Here is a 5597-nt window from a genome sequence, read left to right as displayed (position 1 = left end):
CCGGCCGAACCGTTGACAGCGTCAACATACCAGCCTGAGAGCTTGGGCCCCGACCGTGCACCCGGGCTACGGCCTGTTCGCATGAGGGAACAACCAGACCAGCCAAAGCATTACGCAAGGCATTAAGACCTCGGGGGAGTGAAACCACTCCTCCGAGGCCTCGGGGGCTACACCCGGCGGGTGCGCTCGCGCGCACCCACCGGAACAAAATGCAACCGAGAAAGGCTGGTCCCCTTGCAAAAAAGTGCGACGAAAGCCTCCAAGCGAGTGCTAACACTCCCTTCGAGGCTCGGGGGCTACTGTCGGGGACCATAATTAGGGGTACCCTCAAGACGCCTAATTCTCAGCTGGTAACCCCCATCAGCATAAAACTGCAGAGGCCTGATGGGTGCGATTAAGTCAGGGATCAGTCCATACGAGCGACTCGATCACGCCTCGCCCGAGCCTAGCCTCGGACAAGGGCAGCCGACCTCGAGGGATTTTCGTCTCGCCCGAGGCCCCCCTTTAACGGCAGACACATCTCCGGCTCGCCCGAGGCCTTGCCTTCGCTAAGAAGCAACCCTGACTAAATCGCCGCACCGACCGACCGAGTCGCAGGAGCATTTAACGCAAAGGTGGCCTGACACCTTTATCCTGACGCGCGCCCCCCGGCAGAGCCGAAGTGACCGCCGTCACTTCGCCGCTCCACTGACCGGTCTGACAGAAGGACAGCGCCGCCTGCGCCACTCCGACTGCAGTGCCACTTGACAGAGTGAGACTGACAGGCAGTCAGGCCCTGCCAAAGGCGCCATAGGAAACTCCGCTCCGCCCAACCCAGGGCTCGGACTCGGGCTAAGCCCCGGAAGACGGCGAACTCCGCTCCGCCCGACCCAGGCCTCGGACTCGGGCTAGGCCCCGGAAGACGGCGAACTCCGCTCCGCCCGACCCAGGGCTCGGACTCGGGCTAGGCCCCGGAAGACGGCGAACTCCGCTCCGCCCGACCCAGGGCTCGGACTCGGGCTAAGCCCCGGAAGACGGCGAACTCCGCTCCGCCCGACCCAGGGCTCGGACTCGGGCTAAGCCCCGGAAGATGGCGAACTCCGCTCCGCCCGACCCAGGGCTCGGACTCGGGCTAAGCCCCGGAAGACAGCGAACTCCGCTCCGCCCGACCCAGGGCTCGGACTCGGGCTAGGCCCCGGAAGACGGCGAACTCCGCTCCGCCCGACCCAGGGCTCGGACTCGGGCTCAGCCCCAGAAGACGACGAACTCCGCTTCGCCCAACCCCATGGCTCGGACTCCGCCCTGGCCTCTGCCGAACGACCTCCGCCTCGCCCGACCCAGGGGCTCGGCCTCGGCCTCGGCCACGGAAGACAGACTCAACCCCGGCTTCGGAGGAGCCCCCACGTCACCCGACCTCGGGCGCGGGCCCGCCACGTCAACGGGGAGCGCCATCATCACCCTACCCCGAGCCGACTTGGGCCGCAGAGAACAAGACCGGTGTCCCATCTGGCTAGCTCCGCCAGATAGGCAATGATGGCGCCCCGCGTGCCCTGTGACGACGGCGACTCTCAGCTCTCTTACGGAAGCAGGAGGACGTCAGCAAGGACTCGACCACTCCGACAGTTGTCCCTCCGCCAGGCTCCGTTGCTCCTCCGACAGCCACGACATCACGCCAGCAGGGTGCCAAGATCTCTCCGGCTGCCACATTGGCATGTACTTAGGGCGCTAGCTCTCCCCCCGCTAGACACGTAGCACTCTGCTACACCCCCATTGTACACCTGGATCCTCTCCTTACGCCTATAAAAGGAAGGACCAGGGCCTTCTTAGAGAAGGTTGGCCGCGCGGGGACGAGGGCGGGACAGGCACTCTCTTGGGGCCGCTCGCTTCCCTCACCCGCGTGGACGCTTGTAACCCCCTACTGCAAGCGCACCCGACCTGGGCGCGGGACGAACACGAAGGCCGCGGGATTTCCACCTCTCTCACGCCCGTCTCCGGCCACCTCGCCTTCCCCCCTTCGCGCTCGCCCACACGCTCGACCCATCTGGGCTGGGGCACGCGGCACACTCACTCGTCGGCTCAGGGACCCCCCGGTCTCGAAACGCCGACACCTTCGTCATGGCAGTCAAGAATATTGCGCAAACCTGGTACTCCTCTCTTCGGCGAGGAACAATCACTTCATAGCAGAAGCTAAAGGATATGCTGATCACCAGTTTCTAAGGGTTTCAAACGAAGCTGATTACTTCTCAAGCTTTGTTCCAGTGTACGCAAGACCACGAAGAATACCTTCAGGCGTATGTCCAGAGGTTCTTGTCTCTGAGAGCACGAGCGCCCACAGTGCCCAATGAAATCGTCATTGAGGCCATGATAAAGGGTCTTCGACCAGGACCTACGGCTCAATACTTCGCCAGGAAACACCCTCATACTCTGGAGAAGCTGCTTCAGAAAATGGATGAGTACATTTGGGTCGACAATAATTTCCGCCAGAGGAGGAAAGAAGCTTATAGGTTTTCTGAGATGACTAGGGGCTTCGGAGGATGAATCCACCCTAGACATGTCAGATCAATCCACAACTCCAGTCAAAGTGATGACAGAGGAGGCCAGCTCCAGAGGCCACATCATAGCTCACAGTCTTCAGGGCAGCAGCAGGGCTCTTTCAGGCCACCAGCTCCAAGGGGCAGAGGTGGCATGGGCTTCGGAGGAAGATATGAGGATCAGCCTAGGAAACTCTACTGTTTATTTTGTGGTGAGGACAAAGGCCACACTACAAGAACATGTCAGGTCAGCATCCATAAGCAAAAAGAGATTGCCGAAGCAGAAGCACGACAGAATCAGCCGAAGCAGGTTTTACACACTGCTTCGTGCTACTCTCCCTATATACCAGAATACGTGGGTAATCAACCTGCAGCTTATGTTGCTTCGGCAAGTCATTCACAAGCTTCCTGGCCTCAGCTCCTATTGCCACCACCATTGCCACCTACTCATACCCGAAGCCAGCAGCTTAAAGGGCGCCAGCATACACAACAGCAGCGCGACTTCAGAGAGGAGTCCGAAGCTCGTACAGTTAACAACATTGTACCAGAGTCGAAGCATATATACTGAGGGATATCCTACTGTTGATGTACTTTTATCTTTTATGCCATTTTATTTTTTGCGTGAGAAACAAGTAATGAACTTAATTTCAATTTCTTGTAACAATTGTGCCTATACCAGAGTGAAATATATCTTCCTCAAGGATTTACGAAGCTCGAAAGACGTTTCTAAGAAAACAAAGTAAATTTCGAAGCTCAAAAGTCGTTCCTAAAGGAATGCAGAGCCAAAAACTACAATCTAAAGTTACAAAAGTCGTTCCTAAGGGAGCGCAGCGTAAATTTTCTGCTCAAAAGTCGTTCCTAAGGTAATGCAGAGCCAAAAACTACAATCTGAACTTACAAAAGTCGTTCCTAAGTAGGGGTGAAAAGGGCAGATATAGACGGATAGTAGCTCATCCTATATCGTACCCTAATGTATTTAAAACGGATTCAGGATCGGATAGGATAGTTAGAAACGGGACGGATACGGATATAGGGACCGAATATTTATCCAGGCGGATAAGTGACGGATACGGATATTATTTGATCGGATATCAGATACTTGTCGGATAATGCATTAATTGGTTATCATAAAATATTCTTGTTCGTCCACGAAATTGCAAGTAAATTATTGATACTAATAAACATTTAATAGAAGATAATCTCAAGTTCCCACATAAAAATGGTAAAGTGAAGTATTGATTATGTTGAAACTTGGATACTTAGAGTAATCTCACATGTAACTCACACAATAAGTGGAAATAAAATATAAGAAACGTTGACATCATGTGGATTTTATGGTCCCATTATTTTTGATGACTATATGTGGTCATATGTTGTACCTTTGTATAATTTCATAGATTTCTAAGGTTATTTGTACATTATTAATTTCTTTCTACATAAAATCATCAAAATATAATTAAAATTCATAAAATACACTAGTTTTGACCCAAAATTGCAAAAAGCTTACCAGAATAAATAAACATTCTATTCAAATATAACCTCAAGTCCCCACATGAAAACGTTAAGTGAAATATTGATTATATTGATTTTATAGTCCAAATGTTTTTTGAGAACTATATGTGGATATATGTTGTGTCCCCATAAAAATTCATGAAATTTTTAGGCTATTTGGTGTATTATTAATTTCTTGTTGTAGAAAATCATCAAAATACAATTAAATTCATAAACATATTGTAGCGTCGACCGAAAATTGTAAATAACTTACCAATATTAATAAATAGTTTATAAAAAGATAATCTTAAGTTCCCACATGGAGATAATCTTAAGTCCCCACATGAAAATGATAAAGTCTATTATTTTGATATAAATTTAGATATTATTCAATGATTTTGGGCTAAAGATATGTTTAAACAAAAATGTGATGTGCTACAAAGTTATAGTTCTTTTCGAGCTCTACAATTTTCATATAAACTTTATCATCATCTGATTTCATATGTAAAAGTTATGTTTTTATAACTATATTATTATGCAGAAAAAAACGGGTACCCGAATTCCGGGTACCCGTATCCAACCCGAATATCCGGGTATTTATCGGGTAGTACTCTGAAAGTCGCCTAGAGGGGGGTGAATAGGGCGAAACTGAAATTTACAAAGTTAATCACAACTACAAGCTAGGTTAGCGTTAGAAATATAATCAAGTCCGCGAGAGAGGGTGCAAAACAAATCGCAAGCAAATAAAGAGTGTGACGCGTGAATTTGTTTTACCGAGGTTCGGTTCTCGCAAACCTACTCCCCGTTGAGGTGGTCACAAAGACCGGGTCTCTTTTAACCCTTTCCCTCTTTCAAACGGTCCCTCGGACCGAGTGAGCTTTCTCTTCTCAAATCAACCGGGAACAAAACTTCCCCGCAAGGACCACCACACAATTGGTGTCTCTTGCCTTGGTTACAATTGAGTTTTGATCACAAGCAAAGAATGAGAAAGAAGAAAGCGATCCAAGCGCAAGAGCTCAAAGAAACACAACAAATCACTCTCACTTAACACTAAAGCTTTTGTGGAATTGGGAGAGGATTTGATCACTTGGGTGTGTCTTGTGTTGAATGCCTAACTCTTGTAAGTGGTTGGAAGTTGGAAAACTTGGATGACTTGAATGTGGGGTGGTTGGGGGTATTTATAGCCCCAACCACCAAACTAGCCGTTTGGTGGAGGCTGTTGTCGCATGGCGCACCGGACAGTCCGGTGCGCCACCGGACACTGTCCGGTGCGCCAGCCACGTCACCAGGCCGTTGGGTTTCGACCGTTGGAGCTCTGACTGCTGGGCCCGCCTGGATGTCCGGTGGCACACCGGACATGTACTGTAGAGTGTCCGGTGCGCCACATCGCGCGTGCCTGACTTCTGCGCGCTCTGGCGCGCATTAATTGCTTCTGCAGGTGACCGTTGGCGCGAAGTAGTCGTTGCTCCGCTGGCTCACCGGACAGTCCGGTGTACACCGGACATGTCCGGTGAATTATAGCAGAGCGGAAATCCGAAGCTGGCGAGTTCAGAGCCGCTCTCCTCTGGAGCACCGGACATGTCCGGTGAATTATAG

This window comes from Zea mays, chromosome 9 (assembly GCF_902167145.1).
Source record: "Zea mays cultivar B73 chromosome 9, Zm-B73-REFERENCE-NAM-5.0, whole genome shotgun sequence".
NCBI lineage: Eukaryota > Viridiplantae > Streptophyta > Magnoliopsida > Poales > Poaceae > Zea > Zea mays.
The sequence above is the reverse complement of the archived record's forward strand: the minus strand, read 5'-3'. Positions refer to the sequence as shown.